At 40.4% G+C, this 23368-nt stretch overlaps 1 protein-coding gene across 1 annotated transcript in view; it reads left to right on the top strand.

The window, feature by feature from the left end:
* The first annotated feature begins 1067 nt into the window (after positions 1-1067).
* Positions 1068-23368, top strand: part of LOC118224982 (cohesin subunit SA-1-like) — a 66288-nt gene continuing 43987 nt past the window's right edge. Inside the window, exon 1 of the mRNA XM_035412879.1 lies at positions 1068-1234. The gene's annotated coding sequence lies outside the window, so the exon portion shown is untranslated. The remainder of the gene's footprint in view (positions 1235-23368) is intronic.

Raw genomic sequence — 23368 nt, 5'->3', positions numbered from 1 at the left:
TCTACACATGTAAAGTGACAAATTTATTGTGGGGATGTATTAAGTTTGTGAATTCTGTCTGTTTACATGAGGCCAGAAGGTACAGAAGTTAATGTTCTTAAGGGCTGAGAGTCTGTTGTCAGTGTGGTTATTTCTGTAGAAAACCCTGAAAAGTGCCAAACACTCAGTGCTGTATAGGTATGGGGCATGCCACCCTGCCAAGGCATAACTTGGTGGGATAGCATACCTGCCATTCCAATAAAGACGATTCTAGAAGACATTTCAGGCTGGATACTGTCAACAGAGCAAGCAGGCATAAGTGGCAATCAGTTCATGTTAGATTTCACACTAATGTCAGGAAGCTTTTTCATGTCGTTTCTTATGCTTGGATTACTGTAGCTTGATTGGTCCTGTAACATTAGGGGCAGAGACTCCTGGGATGTTCAAGACCAGGCTTGAAGGTGTTGCATACTTGGAAAGCAGCAAAGACAAGCCTAGATGGGTTGAATGGTCTGTTCTTGTCACGAAGCATTATCATGTTCCTATATACACAGTTGGGCAAAATGCTTATATTCCGAACAGAGAGAACATTCTTGTACCCATTACTTCCGGTCAGCAGAATTTAATCAATGCTCCATTGTTAAAGCTCAAGATGCAAGGTAAAACTGAAGTCTGTAATCATTGGTAAACTAATATTTCCCTTAAAGGTGTATTGCTGTAGAGACAAACCTTAATCTTCATATCAATACAAATAGGTTTCCTACGTTTGGAAAATAATAGAATATAATTTTTGCCTTCATTTTAGAATTCATTGACCCAAATATATTAACCAAATCCGAAAGATATAAAAATTTCCTTAGACAATTGAATACACTTAAAATGAATACATGTGCACGGTGTTTCACTGAGGGATGGGGTGGAGGAGTTTGCTGATACGTTATTTACAAAACATCATTCAGATATGCTTATGTGAAACAGGCGCGCACCCGGGGTCTTTTAAGTCCTTTTGGATCCCCGAAGGCACGCCTCTGCTATACTGATTTGTGTCCGCCAGAGGACACTCTTATCCCGGTCTGCAAATGCGCCATTCGATTGTGGAAAATGCCACCAGATGGCGGTTTAGGATTGCTGCTCTTCTGAAAGGCGCGGTTCCGTTCGTGGTCCAATTTCTTTTAAAAAATATTTGTAGTTTGAAAAATTATTTTTGCATTTTGCTTTCGGAAAGTGATTAACGGGACAATAATGGATGCCACACGTAAGTTGACTTCCGATTTCTGGGTTTTCGACCCGTTAACTATCAGTTGGGGTACACAATAAAGATGGAGGGCACAGAGGAAGAGAGAGCGAGAGATACGCACAGGGTGGGGGATGGGAAGGATTGGACTGAGGGGGAGAATGTGCTTTCTTTCCGTTGTTTGCAATGCTGAACAGCTCGATCAGTTATCGCTATATAGGTATTTAAAATAACACGCCCAATGTGACCATGCGATGCACACTTGGTGATTTCCATGCATTGTATTGAAAAGTTGCTAGAATGTGGTCTAGTGCTGACTGTCACAAAATTAGCATTGATAGCTGAGCGACGTGTTCTGTGTGCAAGGCAGACAAACTGCCTAGTTACAGCTAAACCAGACACAAATAAACGATTTGCACAGTGCTGTCTCTGCGCACTCATTCCAGTTTCTTGCCGGTTTTACAGCGATTGTAGCTGTTTACTTGTAACCAACGAATTTTGGAATAGTGTATAATCAAAGACATGCTGTAAGCATATAGACGGTAGCGCAGAAGTTCATTAATCGTGGACATGGTCATTTTTTCATTTTAAATGATAGGCATTTCAAATCACATTATTTTATTCTGCGGCCAGCCAGCTTGGTGATACAAATCCACCTCCGGAATACTCCTGGTTGCACACCAAAGCACAACGTGACATGTTTATTATTAGCCTGACTTCCTTTCCTTTTTGGACCCAGTCTGCAGTTTGGAGATGTGGAGAATTCTGAGCGTAAAACTGTGGAAATGAAATTTCTGCAGAATGAGCGCGGAGCGGAAGCAATACCGTTTGCGCAGCTGCGCGGGTCACACTCAGTCGTACTCCAGACACTGGTTACCGTGTGCATTAAGCAAGAACAGGAACACTTATCAGTCACAGCCCAAGGTGACAGATGTGTCGCTGTCCGTGTCAACCTTAACCTTAAACCTATGTACAGTAATTGGCATTCCTATCAAATGGGTTTGCGCAGCAACATAGACAGCTGTTCCCAGCCTAGTGCGCAAAAGCCAGAATCTAGACGTCTAGAAGGTTGGAAATCTAGGTTAACAGATGTTTTCCCTACACGGACTTGGTTAGCCGGTAAAACCCAGCTAGATTTGGTTTAATAGTGAAAGTTTTCTTGCTTTCTGGGACATAGTCAGGCTATATCCAGGTAAACCTGAGCTAACCTAGTCCATTTATATCAAAACATCTTTCAACTTAAACTTCCATCCCTCTAGACATCTAGATTTGTTCTTTTGCTGACTGGCAGTCCTCTTCTTCAGAAGTTTGTATGACATGTAGTTTAAAATCCAAGTGTACTTTTTAAAGGTAGTAGCTAGTTACAGAAATGACTAGCACCTCGAATGTCAGTGTTTAGGATTGTATTTTTTTATTTTTGCTTCCACCTCTGTTCTCAGCAACTCAGTTAACCCAGGTGGTTAATTATTTCAGCTAGATAAGCCAGGGGTGATAATGTACAATAAAAATAGTAGACACACAGAACCTTCAGGGATGTATTTTGATATCCCTGGTGTATTGTTTTTCATATTCGAAAAGCAACCAGTGAGGTATTCATTAGAGGATAGCATTATAGTACAACTGTTCGGAAACTGATAATGTATCTCAGAGCTTTCGGACGTGATTCCCAGCTGGGGCACTGTTGTATCCTCAGGAGTATTTTAGTAATGTATAGCTCACATTGCTAGTAATCACATTGTTTATAAATGTTTGAGCACAAACAAGGCGGGTGGGAGCAGTTTCATTGTTCTCATTTTGAGTTTCAAACCCAGTGCACATGGTCTTCTCCATAATCCCTTTGTCTGATGTCTCCTCTTTAAATGAAAAATAACACCTTCTACAACACACTTCATATGGCTGTTTCCATCTTTTTGATCACTACCTGTATCTGTTGTACACACACACTTCTTATAGTTAAAGTTAAAGTCTAATATCAGCTTTGAATGTGCAGAGGCACATATTAAAATGTAAACTTTTAAATGTTTATATTTTAAACAAATGACAATATCTGAATTCAATTACAGAGAAAAAAACTGTGGAATACATTTTCCATTAACTAGGCTGTGTCACCAAAATGGCTGTCAAAGCAAAGGGCTAAATGTTACACCTACTTGAACAGACAACCTCAAAGTGTTATTGGCCAACCAACTCCACACAAGCACTACCTGTTAGCCTTACCGTTCAGACAAGTGTTTCAATCATGCCATGCATAGGTTGGTTCCTATGAGCTGCTGCTGAAGTCACTTAATTGGGTCCCTACAGCTTATACCCAACGTGGCATCGAATCTGCCAGCATCTGGCATTCTGGTGGAGAGATGCCACCCTTTTTTCACAAGTCAATCAACTCATGCCTTGTTGATGGAGGTGGAAAATGCTGTCTTGTACCTCCTTTCAGAATCTCCTTAAATGCTGTAATTGGTTCAGATCTGGTGACAAAGAAAGCCATGCCATATAGATAACTCATGGCCTGCTCATTAAACCATAGGGTGACTGCAAATGATCTGTGGATGGGGGCATAGTCCTGGAAAAAAGAAACCTCTCCTGGCAGGAAAGAAATGCAAGATGAACATGATCGCTCTGAATCATTAAGAAGAGATTAGCATCAGCCTTGTCTTCTAAGGTGATGAATCACTCAAACCACCCCAGGAAAATGTGCCGAAAACCACTGCGGAATCACGGGACTCTTCACTGTTGCAACCAGAAATTTGAGTTGTTAAAGGATGATTCCACTGACTATATCACATTTCTCCTCTGCCTGTGCTCTTTGCACCACTGTTCTAATAAACGTGCACTGTCAGGTGTAGTGAGTAGTTTGTGCACTGTGGCCTGACTATGCTGTAGTTTTCCATAGAGTTCTCAATTAACAGTTATCTGCCTGCTCACGCCCCCCAGCTTGAAATGCAGTCAGTTCACTAAAAGTTTCTGTCCTGTTTAGCTGTGCACCTCAACGCTAATGCACAGGCATCAGAATCCAAGAGAACCACCCGATGCCCTTTGTTCATGTCTAAGGCTCTTTTTCATGTGTACTGATGACATGGTAAAAGTAGGAATTTCTGTAGCAGGCATGATTCAATATCAATACAGTTTTGTTTAAATTGTGCACATTTTTTTGTTGCTATTTTGTATGCTTTTCCCCTTTTCTCCTCAATTTGGAATGCCCAGTCATACTGAGGCCGCAACGCTCTTTGCAACCTCTGTTGCTGATTCAGGAGAACACAGAGCATACACTCTCCTCTGAGGCATGTGATGCCGGTCCCTGTTATCACTCCCTGTTATCACAGTGCAGTCAGCAAGTTGGGCTCACGCAGATATTAGTCAAAGGAGATGCTTTATGTGCAGCTCAACAGGTAAACTTTGATGGGCGGGGGTCACTGGCCAGTGTTCAGGAGCAGCGGTCTCAGCTGACTGACACCCTCCCATCCCTTAGCGATGCCACAGCTAATCGCATCAGTCTGCAGGGCTGCTGGCCACAGTTGGCGCTGGCTCAGTGCACATCAATACCAGACTGCGGGGCCCATCCACACGCTAGTGTCTTACCAGGATGAGCCACCCGGAAGCCCAAAAAAAAGTTATCTGAAATTAGTTCATTGTACAGTGGAACCAATTCTAGTTTAAAATGGTTGTGTTTGTCCATAGTGCACACAACCAAGCACTTCCCCAGTTTCTACTTTTTTCATGCAATTACCTCGTTATTACTAACCTTTTATTACGTCAATGAAAGGAAGGGAGGGTGGGGACAATACGCATGATTTCGTATGGTTTGTTATGTATGTGGACATGCATAAAGTCTGTGAAATAACTTTTGGAGCGTGTGATTGTACACAGATCCCAGTTGCACAGTGAGAAATCTGTTTGCTCAGATTTCAGGCGGAGAGCCATAAATTTTCTGCACCCACAGTGCTAATGATCCATTGGCATCATTGGGCCTAGAAGCCTGTAGTCTATACACTCCTCAAGGAAGTACCCAAAATATCCATACAAGTCAGATATCATAAGAAGTAATATATATTACTCCCCACAAACCCATACATGTGGTTTCGCAACTAGTTTTTGGAGGAATTTTTAAGTTGTGTGAGAATGACAAACCGACTCAACAAAGTTTAGCATGCATCCCCTCACACTAGGGGGAGAAAGGGATTCCCCAGTATGATTAAAAGAACTGCTGATGAGGTAGAAAGCATTCAGAAATTAGACAGTCAATGCTTTGTTGTTGTTTTTTGTTTGTCTGCTCTTAGACTTGTATTTGTGTCAGAGTGACTGTAATAGGTAAAGTGAAGACACAAAGCTTTGCCTATGTATATGGTCTGTGAGTAATGCCAAGCTTATGCAAGCTCCCCCAGTCTCATAATTATTTCTATGGCTCAAGAGGTGGTCATATGACCCTGCATTTGTCCTTTTGAAATATGTCCTTTTGAAAATACACTGCATGGCCAAAAGTATGTTGATATCCAACATCTCATACAAAATTTTGGGCATTAATATGGAGTTGGTCCACACATCGCAGCAACTTCCACTCTTCTGGGAAGGTTTTATACTAGACGTTGTAGCATTGCTGCCGGGATTTGCTTCCTTTCAGCCAGAAGAGCATTAGTGAGATTGGGCACTGATTGGGCAATTAGGCCTGGCTTGCTGTTGGCTTTCCAGTTGATCACAAAGGTTGATGGGGTTGAGGTCAGGGCTCTGTGCAGGCCAGTCAAGTTCTTCCACACCGTTCTTGACAAAACCATTTCTATATGGACCTTGCTGTGTGCCCGGGCGCATTGCATTGCTGAAACAGAAAAGGGCCTTCCCCAAACTGTTGTGAGATTTGCCTTCACTGGAACTAAGTGGCCTAGCTCAAACCATGAAAAACAGCCCCAGACCAAGGGGTATCCAGATAATTTTGGTCAGATGGTGCAACTACCTGAAAAACCATTTGTGCTTTTCATTATCATCTATATGGCCATGGTGATCTCTGGATGAGAAAAAAATAGCTCGTCCCTGCTTGTGGAAATTATTCTCTTGAGCTTTTTATGACTTAATATTCATTTTAGCCATGTCCCTGCTGCTTATAGCTACATCATCTTAACAGGAGAACATCCGTGAAAGAAATTGTCGAGTTGTTTATTTCAAAGCTTATTGCAAAATTACAGTTTGAAATAGTAATTAGCTTTGCTATATAGCTATATTTAGAATGTTGATAAACAACTGTTTATTCAGAGAAGGATTAGGGCTTCTTCAGTGCACTTGCTAGCTAACGTAAGTATAAACTGAAATGCATAGTATATAAATATATCTTGAAACAAACAGCCATCCAAAATAATTTGAAAATAATGACTGTCATAGCAAGGATAACAAGAGAGATTATGAATATATAATATATGTATATATATTATATAATTAATATAGTACAGTGTAAATACTGTGTATCCACATACTACAGCCATATAGCTATCCACATTCAATCTAAACTAACAGGTACCTGCCATGTTAGGTTTAAATAAATGATAGGAGGACAGCAATGGCCTAATATACAGCCATCCAATCTGAACACTTACCAGTTCCTGCTATATTTTTGTTTTACGGTGTAAGTATGTAGTTTGGTTTAAACTGTTGTACAGCTGTATGCTTCTTTCTTTTATGATTGTTGATTGAATGAACTGGATAAGTGCTTTAACATTTCTTTTTTGGCTTTTATGCCCTCGTGTCAAATTTGATTTTGGCCTTACTGCCTTCTGATTTGGCCTTCGTGCCCAATGATATTTTAGCCTTGCAAAAGCCAAAATACCAAAATTTGAGGCTTGGGTTTCAGCTCTCTTCAAACAAGACTGTGCCAGCTGTTTCCTGTAAAGGCTTGCATGGATCAAGTGATTAACTGCGGAGGTGCAAGCGTGGAAAAACCTACAGGTGCTGCAGCCCCTGAGGACCATTGATAAGTAGCCATGTTGGGAGGCACATTTTATTTGGATTCCTTTTTGCTTTGCAGTCAAGGAATTTGGTGTAGTAACTGCTTTGACTGCTGTATCTTTCTGGCCTGGGGGTTTCAATGGACATAATATGTTGAGCTAATCTGGAGCATTGATTTTATGCTGCCAACATTTAGGGTGATTTTTTAAAAATGGCCTTGAGTGCAGCACAGACTCTAATTGAGCAATAAATTGCTCTTAATTTGTAAGCTTTTATTTCCTGAGCGTGACTGAGCATCAACTGGCAATGTGGCTGGGTGAATAGTGGGATTTACACACAGCATATTGACTGGGATTTATATGGCTCTCTTTTGACTGTTAAAAAGTGTTTTGGAGTCATCTGAGTCTGTAACATTGTGTCAATCAAATTGCCTTGCCTTTTGAGAATTCCAGGGAATCATAGAGTATTGATCCCATTGGGTCTTAAAGTGACAGGACAGTTTATAGAGTAAAGGGTGTTGAAAAGGCAGTGTTGTTTTGAATAAAATAAAATGAAAAACAGAAGTGAATAAAAATTGTGTAAAATAAATAAAAATAAAAAATACAATATTGCATCATGGTGAATACAGGATCCACCCTATTGTAGCCAGCTGGGCTGTTGGCTTGGCTATATTGAACACTAGAAGAGTGCACTCAGTAGAGTGCAGATCTCCGCCAGGCGTGTCTGTCCGTTTGGAAGCAGTTGTTGATCACTTGCGGCCCCTGGCGGCCGGTTAGGAGTGAGGAGTTAGCACTCAATCTATTTCAATGGACAATGATGGAAATTAATTCAAATAAAATACTTGTCGTTGACCGATTTGCAAAATATTAGAGAATTCAGGTCCATGGCCTGCTGTCAGCATGCACACCAAACATTAGGCTGATCGGCCCAGTAGTATGTGAGATTAGCTGTGGACAGATACACACACGCACAAACACACATGCAACCAAAGGCATGATCCCCTCCAGGCTCATGCCTGGCGGAGATAATAACGGAAAAGAACCCATGTTAGAACAGAATTTTTGTTCCTCATTTCAACCGGACAACTGAGGTGTATTTCCATAGTAATTATTGTCAAACGAAAAGTGGTTTGCATAGTTTGTTCACTACAATAGCTGCTTTGTAATTTAAGTGAAGAATCTGTTTAGTTAGTGCAAGGGTTTCCTTTCATGGGCTCGTTGCATCTATTTATGTGGACCGGTTTTTATGCGATTAAGCATAGCTCCAGTGCAGCTCTGTGAAAATGCTTGGATATTTGGATGTAACCAGTTTGTCCCATGTGTTCTTATTAAAATGTACAGGTGGGACATATTTCTCTCTGGGTGGGACGTTTTGTAATTCATTCATGCATTCATTCCTATTTCAAATAATGCAAATGTGACTTCCCCATTATTTTTTGTCACACAACATTTATAAAGGCATTGCTCCCTATTGTTTTTAATTTCAGATATTTTGTATTTCGTTATATCTTTTTGCTCTTGTTTTTTTCAGTAGGATTTGTGTCAGCTGTGAGATTGTGATTAGATGTCCATGTTTCTCTGCAGGTTATGAGTCAGCTGTGAGATTGTGATTAGATGGCTTTATTTATCTGTCGGTTATGAGTCAGCTGTGAGATTGCGATTAGATGGCTGTATTTATCTGTAGGTTATGAGTCAGCTGTGAGATTGCGATTAGATGATTGTGTTTATCTGTCGGTTATGAGTCAGCTGTGAGATTGCGATTAGATGATTGTGTTTATCTGTTGGTTATGAGTCAGGGGTGAGATTGCGATTAGATGGCTCTGTGGGTTATGAGTCAGCTGTGAGATTGCGTTTAGATGGCTGTATTGCTCTGTAGGTTATGAGTCAGGGGTGAGATTGCGATTAGATGGCTGTGTTGCTCTGTAGGTTATGAGTCAGCTGTGAGATGTCACTCATACTCCTGTGTGTAATTCATATGCAGGTTGGAAATGAACTGTGCTATGAAACCTTAGATGGGAAGCAGAGGGTGAATTAACCAGGTGACAGACTGACTAAATGAGACCGTTTTATATGGTGTGTAAGAACAGCTTGTTTGCTCCTTTATTCTCTCTTCCTGTCATTCTGACTCCCTACTGTTCATCCCTATTCACCTATCCTCCTTTCGTCCTTTCCTGATTTTCTCTCCTCTTCATCCCTCGCTCTTTCCTCACTCCACTTCTTGCACCTTGTTCTCTCTCTCCTTTGACTTCATCCTCATCTCTCTGTACTCTTCTCTCCTTGCTCTTCCCCCCACCTCTCATTTTCCCCTCTCTTCTTTTTTTGTAAAAATGAAGAAATAAATGCCCTTGAATTATGGCCTCCCTCTGGAGTCCCTCCTCTAAGTCCGGTCCTGTCTTCCTTCCGAAGCGGAGTGATTAAACATCCGTGTCGAAGGCTCAGTTCGGCGGTGATGAGGTTTAATGGCAGAGCAGGCAGGCCAGCGGACACAGTCCAGCAAACTGATTTACACCCCCAGCTGCTACGGAGCTCCTCTCATTTATACTCTTGACGGCTTAATTTATGCATTTTCTGCTTAATCATTCACTCTCTCTCTTGCTCACTCACTCTCTCTCTCCCTCTCTCTCTGACACACACACACACACACACAAACACACACACTTCTGTCATGCCTAGAAGTGAACCTGTAAATTTTGATCTCTCTCTTCCTCCTTTGCCCTTGATCTCACCGCTGCTGATAACCCCCTCACCCTGCTTGAGTCTTACTCCTTCTCATTCTTCCTCTTTGCACCTTCTTCACTCCCTCTGTTCTCTCCCTGCAGAAATAATTCGCATCTTGAATGGAAGTCATGAAGTATGGCAGCGTACGTGTCTGCATGCAGACCTGGTTTTCAGTCAATCACTAATTCACCATCCAGGTCCTCCTCTTATGGAAAGCAACACAAAATTTTAAAAGTGTATACATTTACAAATTGCGTAGCTCATAATATACTAATTTTTTATACTAAACATTTTCTGTTGAAAATAATGGACAACTGAGTGCCACGTGAGGTTCTCGGCACTCTTTGTCTACTGTTACATTCCTTCATGCAATTCAGCGGATTCTACTGAATTTAACATTTTACTGCAGTGTCTGAGATTCCCCATAAACTTGAAAGCAGACAAAACTAGAAACATTTTAATTTACATGCAGTATCATTCACAACCACATTGTACCAATAAATGCATGGACCATTTTGAATTGTTTTACTGTTTTTGTGGGATTTTGCCTGTAGGCGGCTTGAAAAGTGCCACAAATGCAATTGTTTTTACAAAAAATCTAAAATAAATTTGCACTTTTTAAGTTTGCAATGAAATACTGAGAGATTGCATATATACAGGAGGTTAAACTATACATGTCTAGATCAAAAACTTCTTGACCACAAGTTCATAAAATCTAAGGGTGGATATGTAGAACTACTATATAGGTATGGGGCATGCCCCCGCCAAGGCGTAACTTGGCGGGATGGCATACCTGCCATCCCAATAGATGTATGAAGCAAAAACTAAGCAGTGTACCCAGCGTCTCCAAATCTATCCGAAATGTCTAAATTATGCATTGCTGTAAATCACAACATATTCACGTATTTCACTACAAATCAACTGTTTTGACTCAAGAAGATCACTGTTGCATAATTTTCAAATGGGAATTACAAGCTTTCAGTCAGTACAGTGGTCTAAAATAGCTAGGGGTCCAGAAACATATCCAAAATCTCTCCAAAATTGAATGAAATGCTTTTTGTCCCTTATAAAGCATATAAATGAGCCCCTTATGAAGGTTTAAGATGAAACATTGCTATCAGATTAAAAAAATAATGCAAAAATATTGTCACACAATGCGGTACAGTACCTAAATGTGTAATAATGAACTTGTGTGTATTTCTATACTCTGTACTCTCATATGTTTTCTTGTATGGGGATGGGACAACATGAAAACAATTTTTAACCGTCCACCACGTTTTGGCAATGTTCTAACACTCTCAACATCACTGTTGCATGCATCTCAGAAACTATTACACTACTAACTAACGCTAACATTACAGTGTGAAACATCCACATTATATAATACCACTAACCTATTTAAAGACACTCAGTTTAAAAAATAACATATATAACCAAAATATTTGAGCAGTAATACTTACATTATGTCTTACGTCTTTTACTGCTATCACAGAGAGAATGCATAAGTGAATGCGATGATAAGAAAATGTTTGGTTACGCTGACCTGTAAAACGCTATTCCAAAAGAAAAATTAGATATGTTATACATCGTTAGAAAGCTTATACTCTCACCTACTGAATAAATTAATTGTCAATCAAGCCAGTCTGTACTAAAAAGAGCGACAACGCCGTAAACAACACGTGTGGTATTACGCACAGCTCGTTATTTACGAAGGTACCCAGGCATCACAAATGCGGGTATATTTCACAAACAGATTGTCCAAGACAATATATGACCACTCAGTCTCAAAAGGAACATCTCTATGCGTAAAACCAATGGTACAGTTGTATATTTATTCAATATTTAGTCCCAGATATTGACTGTAGAATTCGCTAGTTAACGTTACTCTCTCTTGCTGTTGTGGTATTTAAAAATGGCGGTTGCTGCCGGCGAACAAATTGAACATAGGATGACGTATTTGTGATGATTTCCATTGACTAATCAATGGTCTGCAGTATCGAATTGCAGCACGGGTAGTACCTTTTGTACCTACCCCAGAGCAGTAGCTAAAATCGGCACGGGTACTTGCGGCCTGTCATGGGTCAGGTGGCAGTGGAGAAAGCAAAACAAAGCGGGAGCACGGATTCCGGCACGGCACGGCATGGTGGTGGAGAAGCGCTATTACTGTAGTCTGTAATAGGCCTTCAGTCCTGGTTTCCTTCTGGAGAGAAGCAGGTGCTGGTTATGTCATTCAGTCATTTCTTATTGCAGCGGCTGGAATCCAGAGCAGATTTACTCTCATCTTTGTTTCATCTATGGGAGTGGAAGCTTGGAGATGTCTTCTGCATTCTCTTCGTTCTTCTCTTTGCAGTCTTTTGCTCTCTCTTCCTCTTTCTTTTCTTCTCTGTTTCTCGTCCTTCATCTACATTTCCTTCAATTATTTTCACTTCTGCTCTCATCCTTTCGTAACTCTCTCCTTGTAACTCTCCCCCTCTGCCTCTTCTTTTTCCTCTTTCCATCCTTCCCATGACCGACCCCCCTCCCAACTCCGTCCCTTTGTCCTTATCTCCCCTCTTCCTACCGTCATCTTCCTCCATTTTTGTTTCTCTCTCTCTGCTCTTTATCCTCCTTCTTTCCTCCCTCTCTGGTTTCCAGCACTCTTGACACCTCTGGTTCTGTCTGACTAGGCCTTAAGCAGGGGTCCTATAATCTCTGCAGTCCTGCAGTACACGACCAGACAGAATCCTAAGGGTTTGTGTACCTGGCGGTAATGTCTTTTCACCAATAAAATCAGCAGATAAATCCTTTTAGGGCTTACTGAATCTTCTGTCATGGGGCCCACAATTTTTATCAATTGTTCATTTGGTCTTCCTGCTCTTTTGCTGGTCATTTGTATTCCAGTTGTTATTGATGCTGAGAGTGCAGAATTTAGTTCAGCACATACTTGCATAACCCATATTTTCATGGAATTATGTCCAATTACATTGCATACTGATCTATGAATATAGTCAAAGTTGGCAGATGCCTCATAAATAAACTGACAGTTGCCCTATAAAGACACAAAACCACCAACATTTTCTGTTGAAAATAATGGACAACTGAGTGCCACGTGAGGTTCTCGGCACTCTTTGTCTACTGTTACATTCCTTTATGCAATTCAGCGGATTCTACTGAATTTAACATTCTACTGCAGTATCTGAGATTCCCCATAAACTTGAAAGCAGACAAAACTAGAAAAAATTTAATTTACATGCAGTATCATTCACAAGCACATTGTACCAATAAATGCATGGACCATTTTGAATTGTTTTACTGTTTTTGTGGGATTTTGCCTGTAGGCGGCTTGAAAAAGCACCGAGGCACCCCCCCTAAGAAATTTCAATGCAGGAAAAACCCTGGTGTTGTATTTTAATCTGTGCTGCTGGTTATCTACTAAAGGAAGTCAAGAGAAATTGCTGAAGTGTAACTGCATTATATGAATGTGGAACCAAACGTGCGATCACTACTTCACACTGCTGTTCACTTCTTCATGCTGCTGTTAATTACCCAAAACACACTGCATCACACTCCTTTTAATTACATTAACCACTACAACACTCTGCTGATAATTAAATTAACCACTATCATACATTAGCCACTAGCTGAACTGCTGCTATCTACAATAACTACTGTGTCACATTGCTTTTACCTACATTAACCACTACACCACACAGTTTGCAGCAGGATCTGTGTTTAAAGGGGAATTGCACTTTATAACACTTCTGCTTCTCATGACTGATATTGTCCTTTTAATGAATGTGTCATCCTTCATTTTTTGATTAGTTATTTCATTATGTTAATATTTTACGCAGTTTTGTTGTTTTCCTTTACAAATGCAGGAAGTAGACCCATGCAGTTTAGTGTCGAACTCGAGGATGCATATCATTGCCCGACTTCTGATATGGGCGTACCTGCAGACAATAACATTAGGTTGGTCGTAGAAATAGTGTTGTATGACTACTAGCCAGTGAAACTGAAAATGTCTGAGGAAGAAGGAGGTTTTGGTTTTGATCATGGGATTGTTGTGCCCTATCGATTCGAGCCGGAATACACAGAAGAAGAGCTGGCTAATTTGCATGCTGATCGTGCGAGAGTGAGAGCGAGTCAGGAGCGGACCGAGATTGAGGAACCACAGGCTATTCCTAGGACAAACTGGTGGTAGACATCCTATGTATCACAGACAGACGCGATAGCCTTAGCCAGCCCGCATAGTACCTACCACGAGCGGTTCGACCAACGATGGGAAAACGGTGGGTAGAGCTCCAGGCTTCAGACGGTCGCCTTGGTAGTCAGTTCCTTCAAAGTGGTCGCTGCATACCCTTAGTCCTTGTGTGCGAACTTCTTTGGCTATTATGTTGGGGTGTCTGCTTACATCCAGCCATGTCTGGCAAAGTTGCATTGCGTGGAAAACTATGAAAATGTGCTTTCAAGTCAAGTTTAACGGGGGCATTATAACAACTGAGTACAATGCACCTCATTATTACACCAACATCGCATCAAACAAAAGCTAACAGACGTTAGTTTGTTCGATTTCAATGCTAAGTTAACGGAATGTTTTGCTTCGCTTCTTCTCGATTTTGCCGTGAAACGAAATCGAAGAAGAAGAAAAAAACGGAAACCGTACTACTATGTGGACTTGCGCTAAAAAAAAAAAAAATAGGTCTTTGTTTCTAAGGTTAGACATTTAAAATGTAATAACTAATCGAAAAATGAAGGCGATTCATTAGAAGGACAATATCAGTCATGAGGAGCAGAAGTGTTATAAAGTGCAATTCCCATTTAAGGTGTAAGATTACTGCATATGGAGTAAGGAAATGCTCCCTAGCCAAAAGCTGCTTATGCCAGCTTTTTAGTCATTGCCTGATGCTGGAAGGCCACCAATGATTAGAGCAATTATCACTGAGGGGGTCATGACATCAGGTGGAGTTTGCTGCCCCTGATGTGAAAAGTAATGACGGCATGCCCAGCTGGTCCTGGTTGCATTTGTCCCTGGAGTTTCACAATGGAGCATGCAGGGTGAGCCAGAGGAGTAAGTTCTGTCTGCGGCCTGTCTTATGGTAGAATTCATCCTGGGCTGCTGCCTGCAATGTAAGATCCTGGGGAAGATTTTTCTTTAGTTATTTATGTAGAATAAAGCGTACTTTCTTCCTGGTGTCGATTGAGGTGATTTGAGGTTGGAACTGCCAAACACCAGTGTCACTGTAACAAGCTGACCAGGGGCTTTGCTTTACCATGAGATAAGACTACACACACACACACACACAATAACACATACACACAGATGCACACATGTACACAAGCAAACGTGATTGATTATTATAGATATCAAAGCTGACCATTGCCGGACGACCACTATTCTGCTCTGTATTACAGTTGGGCCCTACTGGATTGGGTCTGAATAGAGAGACTAATTGGGCTGCTGTGTGCATAATGTAATGCCCATGGTAATACACTGTTCTTTAGAATAATTTTCGTTACTCCATGCTTTTGTGTCCTGTATTGTTTTAAATGGTACAGTCTGTGGCAGATTGCATGCTCATGTGTGTGCGTGTGGGTGTGTATCTCTCTCTGTCTGGAAGGCACTTAAAATGCATGACTTTTATTCCAGAAGGCAGTTGTTTCCATGGTAACTCTTACTGTAGGTCATGAGTTTCCGGATTGATTTCATTGGCTGACTGCAGAAAACAGCTCACTGGAGGATCACAGTGAACAGTATTAAGCAGTTACAGTTGAGACTAGGGGATGGGGGGTGTTCTTTTCTACCTTTTATTGTTTGGAAATTTTCTGTATTCTGAATTTTTTCTGTTTTACCTGAAAGCATGAATGTGGACCCGCAATGTTGAAAAGCTGTGGTTTTTTCAGTTATTTATTGAATTAATCATTTTTATGCTAGATGAATATTTCCGCTTACATCTTCACTTCTTTTTTGTTCTGGCAGTAAAGTTTAGTGTGAATTTAAAAAAAAGTAATATTAAAGATTTTTAAGATGCCAGTTCTGTTGGTAATGCTTTTCCACCTGTGCCTGTACCACATTAAAGAGCCGTCCTGAAACTGTACATGTATAAATTATTCATAATTAATTTCTTGGTTAAGTGTTAAATTAGTTTATTCATTAATTGTGTTTTAATAGAATTTTGGTTGTACACTTCTTTGGAACATCCGATTGTCATGTCAACAAGCAGCCGCACATGATTTTCCATACAATGACAGGTAGCTGCATTAGCCATGCAGGCTGTATTAGCTATGCCCAGCAAAGCTCAGAACCATTGCATGGCCTGTCTGTACAACCCATATGGCTGAATTATAGTGATTATTAGATACAGTATTTATAAATGGGTATCCTGGTCTGGGTTTGCATCTTAAACGCTTTGACGATATCTGTCTTTTGAAACATTGTTCTTTTTAATAGCTTTATACCTCTAATTTTTCTCATGCCAATTTGGAATGCCACACTGAGATTGTAGGCTTGTGCCATTGTTGTTATATCCTCTGCTATTTCTGGACAGCGTGTAGAAGCTCATGTTTACTTGTTTGACACCAGCTGCTTCCTTCTCTGCAGTCCACCAGCTGACTTGCAGCCTCTGTATCAGAGATTTCATTGCTTGCACGGCTGTCCCAGGTAGACCACAGGCACCCAATATACCAGCGGAGCTGGCAGCATGCGATGAGGCATGGAGTGCCCTTCTGACCCTCGCCCTCCCTGCCTGGCTGAAGCTGTGGCCGGCTGTCCACTGCATTGCAGGCTTCCTGGCCCAATCTACGTTGGCACCAGTGCTTCAGCTGAATATGCCTCTCGAGAGTCCTGCCGGGCCTACACCAGCGAAGGCCTGCAGTAAACTTGCTATTTATATGCATGGTCCTACAAGCGACATGATGCATAATTTAGCGAGTTAGCTGGGCACTGAGATAAAGCTACTTCCCCAGTAATTGGGAAGGATGAATAATTGAGTCTAGATGCCAGTTTGCTACTTTTAATTAATACTACAAGCAAGTCTGTTGACTGTAGTGAATTGTACAGCACATTTCAGTTGTGGTTGCAGGAAGCTCTGCGACGCCACCAGGCCTTTACAGAAAAAATGAAATTATTTGGGTTGTGTACACTTATCCTATGGCTCTGATGGGCTGTAATATTCCAGTGTGCTGTGTTTTTTTTTTTGTTTGTTATGCATGCTGTCTGTGTGTTGGCTGGGAATCAAGCCCTTCACTCATCTGTCTCAGTGCTTTGTCACCCTGTTTTCCCAAGTCCCCAATTCCAGGCCATAGAGCTCAAGGTACGCTGTGTTCACTTCGGGAGAATAACTAGCTTTGTCTATTAGTCTGTAAGTGTGTGTGTCTGTTAGTCTGTGAGTTTGTGTGTCTATTAGTCTGTGAGTGCGTGTGTCAGTTAGTCTGTGAGTGTGTTTGTCTGTTAGTCTGTGAGTTTGTGTGTCTATTAGTCTGTGAGTGCGTGTGTCAGTTAGTCTGTGAGTGTGTTTGTCTGTTAGTCTGTGATTTTGTGTGTGTGTCTGCATTTGTGTGTTAGTCTGTAAGTGTGTGCATTTCTGTGTCTGAATGTGCTTGTGTCTGTTAGTCCGTGAGTGCATGTGTCTGTTAGTCTGTCATTGAGTGTGTGCCGAGTGTTTGTGAGTGCGCTGCTGTGTACTTGTCTGTTTGTCCACCTGATTGTCAAATAATCTACAATTAAAATTGTGAAAAGGTGTTACGAAATCCACCATTCATATGCTTACAGTGGGTACCCACTACATCCTACAGTGGGCCTGGATCTCCATAAAATTGTGATTTATAACAACACAGTGGGTCTGGATCTCTGTAGAATTGGGATTTAGAACGACACAGTGAACAGAACTGTAGGCCGCGCCTATTTTTAAACACAAATGTGCTTATCGTCCTTTATGTAAAGAATGATGGGTAATGTAGTGATTATCCTTTAGAATTGTTCATGTGTGCCCTTAGGGTTAAGTAACGATGATAAGCTTATCATAAATAACGATGATAAGCGCATGTACGTTTTAAAATAAGTTTCCTATAGTTAAGTTCCCTGTGTGGTTATAAGTCACGATTTTATGGAGGTCCACACCTACTGTGGGGTGTAGTGGGTACCCATTGTCAGCATATGAATGGTGGATTTTGTAACACCTTTTTACCATTTTAGTCGTGGATTTTTGCACAAACGGGTGGTTTGTCTGTGTTCGTTTTTGTCTACGTGCATGTGTCAGACCATGTTTGTGTATCTGTGTGTGTACCTGTGTCTCTGAGTATGAATGTATGTGTCTTTCTGCACCTGCTTGTTTGCGCTGGTCCAACTGGAGTGGATGAGAGCAGAGACCAGCAGAGTCTGCTAATTATTTTCTGTTTTGCGGGGATTATGCAGGCCAAGGGTTTGCAAACCGCAGTTTTCATGTGAAGTCCCAAGCTGTCCCCACCCAGACAGATGTCTGATTTAAGGGTGTCTTTCCAGACACAATTCTGCACATTGATTAGTTAACATTAGCGAGAATGGAAAATGGGCTGAATTGGTTGGATTAGCTAATATAGTCAGAATAGTTGTAACAGGGATCAGCATGCTTCGATTTTAAAACCACAGTCACTCTGCACAACAAGAGATATGATTATCCCACTGAGATAAAGGCAAATGGTCCCTCACTAGGGGAATTAATCATTCTCTTATTGCTTCTTCGGGGGTGGCATCACATTTCTGTAGCAGGCTTTCATGAGCTATTTGCATCTCTAAACTCCGCTACATATGTTATTCGACATTACGAGGTTTAACAGTTTAGAGTTGGTAATATACTGAGGACAGTGAAGAAGCTCAGTCATTTGAGTTAGCTGATATAGTGAACATTGTGGATTGAATCAATCTCTCAACTTGTGCATCCTTAATTCATCCGGGGTATTTTGACACAGCACCAGTGGAGAGATCAATGCAAGAAAGCTTGGTGGCAGGATTTACTGTCATACTGTTACTAATCTTTTCACGGACAGCTATTTTTCAGATTCTGACAAGTCACAAATTTATGTGATGCGATGAGGGAATTAATAAATGCAAAGTCTTGCCGTTACATCAAGATTACACATTTCACCCTTCAGGGTTTGGACTACTCTGTATTAGGCTAAAATCAGCAGGATACGAGCGTGAATGTTGAAAGATTCTTAAGTGCCTCTCACACCTATGACCTGCCCACCCCATTCCCGGCTGCTCAACAGCCCCATTATTTGACCAGTAAGTGCTGCTTTTGTATTGGATGACATCAGATGACTCGTTTCTTCCTGAGTTAATAGAAATTTCTGTTGCACTGGCAGTTTCAGAATGGCAAAATAAGATATGAACAATAAATTGCTAGGCTGAGGCAGTGCATCTTTTGTGAGCAAGGTTTTTCAGAAGCAGTCAAGGTTTTGACCGCCTTAGTTGTCAACCTTCCCTTGGTTGTGCTGCGAGGAGATTTAATTCACAAGCTGATTAAGCTGTCATTGAATAGGGTTTTCAGGGCCTGGCTTTATTTAACACTGCTTGGTTTTTAAGGTGTCAATGACCTGCATGCAGAAAGCCATCTGTAAACCTCACAGAATTGTTGCTCCATAAAACCTGTATTTTAAGTAATAATAATAATAATAATAATAGTTCTGTATACAGTCTTTATCATACAGGTACTGAAAATATTTTCCAAATAAAAAGAGACAATAAACATGTGTAAAGTTAAAACAGAAAGTATAGGTAGGGAAATAACTGTATAAAAGTATAACTGGTCATGCAATAAAAATCTCACTGAAGTAATGACTTTTTTTTTTAAATGAAAAAAACCTTTGAAAAAAGATTCGTTCTTAACAGAGATTTTGAGAAATTGCAGAATATCTGCAAAGTCTTCTTAGCATTCCTAAATTTCAGCACCTGTGGAGAGAAAGCCTGGTCATCCTTCGTTTTTAAGTGACTTACAGGGGACACTGAAGGGAAAAATTATTTTCTGAAGACCTGAGGCCCTATTGAGTCAAAATAGGAGTGAATGTACCCAAGGGCTAATCCATTTAATGCCTAAAAAGTAATCTCAGTAAAAAGTCAAAATGCATTCTATTAACAATAGCCAGTGTAGCATGTAAGAGCAGAGTAATATCCTACATGTTGTGTTTTTTGTTTTAGTTGACAGTTTGAAGCTGCCAGAGCCAAAGTAACATTACAGACATTCACCCCTGATCCACCTTAATTCCATCATGTGCAGGCATTGAGAGGTTATGTCAACTCCTCTTAAAAACTAATGGGGTAGTAAAAATATAAGATGATGTGGTTTCACTTTGGTTCAAGGTTTGAAGACTTCATTCGTTAATCAAAGAGATAGCCGTTAGACTACGACAAGTTTCTCGGCCAAGCGATTGTCTCCACAACACAATCCTGAACTGTATACTGTGCTGGGATTGGTCAGAGTTGTGTGGCCGTTAGTGAAAGGATATCTTAAAATCTGATTGGCTGGACTAGACTCTAAAAATCTATTTGTGGATTCTTTGCAAATCGTGGCTGTTCAGATTGTCTCAAAAATCCACAAATAAATGTAAGCAACAGGTGATGCACAAATTTGATCCATTTATTCATGGATCAGGTACATTTATTCATGGAATCAGTCACATTTATTTGTGAATCTGCTGCATGTATTTGTGGATCAGCTGCATTTATTTGTGGATAAGTTACATTTATTTATTTATTTTTGAGACAATAATACCCCCGTGCCACAGCATCTGTGGGTCTCCTATGTGATTACTTTCAGAAATTAACAGCCTATGGGATTTGTGTACACAGCAGTGCTGCCAAGCTCTTCCTGACTGATGTTTTAATGGATAATGGCAGGAACTACTGCTGCACTCAGTTGGGCTCAATGAGATGAAGGTCGGTCTTTAATAACAAGGCTGTGGGGGGGTTGAGGTACATGTTCAAGATCTGGAGGACGGATTTAAGGGTGGGAGGAAACTGATGTGCAGAAAGAGACAAGGAATCCTAGTTTGACCAAATCCAAGAGAGAAGAGAAATCCAACTTTCTCTGAAGGATGCGTTGGAAATAATAGTTTGTCCAAAGGAGACGTGGAAAGGGGGAGATATACTAGTTCTTCTGAGACCAAAAGGGACAAAATGAAAGAGGGGTTGCAGTTTGTCTGAAGGGGAGAGGTGGAGAATGAAATTTTAATGAGCAGTTTGCTCTAACAAACCTCTTAGTGGAACTGCTGAGACAGACTGGTTAAACTTTAAAGTAACATTTTAGAGTACACGGAAGAGGAAAAGTATACAAAGGTATACAAAGTAAAATAAATCCAGCGAACCAAATGCAAAAAAAATGACTGCGGAAAAAGCATCCTTATGTCTCATGCCCAAATGTAAGAATGGGGGAGAGGACGGAGAGAGATGGAGAGAGTGAGAGAAAGAGGTGGAAAAGAGAGTGATGAGCATATTTGTATTGATATTTTCAAATAGTATGAGCTCCTCCTAGTTTTAATGACTCTCCTTTAGCTGTAAATTCACTCATAAAATTTGTGGAAGGAAAAACGAATAACCTTTGAGGCTCGGAATGGTAGCCTTAATTGGAAGAAAATTGCTTTCTTTTCTGTAGTGAACACTGTCAAGGACACCCAGTGCAAACATTTTATAGTTTACAAAATCCCAGTCTAAAAAGTCAAAACTTTCAAAGTGAAATGAAAGATGAGTTGCACATCTAATTTTTTTTACCTAGCCATTTGTTATTGTAATTTTGTACAATACTTTCAGCTGCAATTCCATGAAAGGTATGTAATGTATTATTATTATTCTAAAACAAATAACAAGCAACAAACCAGTTCATGTCCATTTTTAATTGTTCTCTGAAAGGCTGCATTCAGATGGATATTTTGTGTGTCAGATATCTAGTTTTTAGATTACCACCTTTGAGAAACAGACAATATAATTTGTGTGATCTTAGGAATGTGTCTGTCTTCTCTGTTTCCTCTCCCTACTCTTCACTCCTCAAATATGATACGAACATCCCTGCGGCAATTAGTCCCACTGAGGGGTCTGTTTTTCTCCTCCTCCTCACGACATAGAAACTAGGGATGGGTGCGAGTACTTGAGCATTTGAGTGCTCGAAAGACAAGGACCACTTGAGTACTATACAGTACTCAAGGGGGATGGGGAAGAATAACTTGTAAATAAATTCATGCGAATTAACTTGTTTAGCTTCACTCTTTATTTTTACATGGCAGTTATTTTATGGGCAATTATGTTAGTTTCAGAAATACTTACTCTGCACTCTGCATCTAGTTATTTCAGCTGGTGTTGTGACTTTAAAGTGGTGGAGTTTTCAACATTATTGGCCTTATGATACAAACCCGATCAACATCAGTGTTCTTTGACCGCTGATTCTAAGCAATCTTGAGTGTTTGGTTGCTTTGTAAAGTATGCCAAAATGCCAGTTTAAAATTTAAAACTGTATATCACATTAAAACCCCATGTAAGGATTGTTTAGTCTACAATATATTTATGTGAGGTTTAAATAATATTTTAATCATCTATATTGGTTGTGGGATTTTTTGTTGGCCTGTGTATTGCTACGTTTTTCCATTTTTATTGCCTACTATATAGCCTGTATAGCTCTCCTGTCATTTTTTTTTACGTTTTCATCCCTGGCTTTTTGGAGTATTTGGCTGACTTTTGGTTTTTGAGCTTTGATCTTGGTGTTCTTGGGACCATTTTCGGAGGGAGAAACAAGCTGTGGTTTGGTATTGTCTTTCATTAATTTTGTTTGTGGCTGTAACTTGTCTATGTCTGTAACAATTGTTTTTGAGGTGGTCAACCTTCGTCTTTAGATTAGATGTTACATCCCTACTTGTTGTAACTTAATAAAATTAATAAATCCCTTAATTTTAATATGGCTGTGAGTTGTACATTTTGATAATAGTTGATCCAACAGGTTGCTCTGCCTATCAATGAACTCTGCAATTAAATTAATAATTGATATATTTGATAATAATCAACAAATGCTGGACGTCAAATGAGGGTGTTAAAAATGCTGGATTTAGCTAATTAAACATATTTTACTTGATCCTCACTCCCCCGACACATGATACAGTGCTTATTGTAGGCTGCCACTTCCAGCAACTGCCAATACACCTTGTTGAATTGGGATTCAAGTAGGGCATAGAATGAGGCTGACACAGGGGCAGTTGACACTTTTTCCATAAAAGGGAAATTTTGTAGTACAAAGAGTTACGCTCTTATTGTTCTCGTTCAGCCTTTTGTCCAACCATGTGTGACATAGATGGTTTTATTTTTTGACAGATCATGTTCCTGTTGTCAGGTTGTTTTCATGACAGCCTTGGAATGAGGCCATCAGATGTTCCTATTCCCGCGTTCACACCGTAAGCAACTCAGTTGATGGGTCGCTCAAGTGTACTAAAACGAGTGAGGGGCAACAGCTTCCTGTTGCATCCTCTTAGTGGTCTCATGCAGCTACGCATTTTTGAAGAAAAATAACTGCATTACACAGTG

This window comes from Anguilla anguilla, chromosome 4 (genome assembly GCF_013347855.1).
Source record: "Anguilla anguilla isolate fAngAng1 chromosome 4, fAngAng1.pri, whole genome shotgun sequence".
Taxonomy (NCBI): Eukaryota; Metazoa; Chordata; class Actinopteri; order Anguilliformes; family Anguillidae; genus Anguilla; species Anguilla anguilla.
The sequence above is the reverse complement of the archived record's forward strand: the minus strand, read 5'-3'. Positions and strand labels throughout refer to the sequence as shown.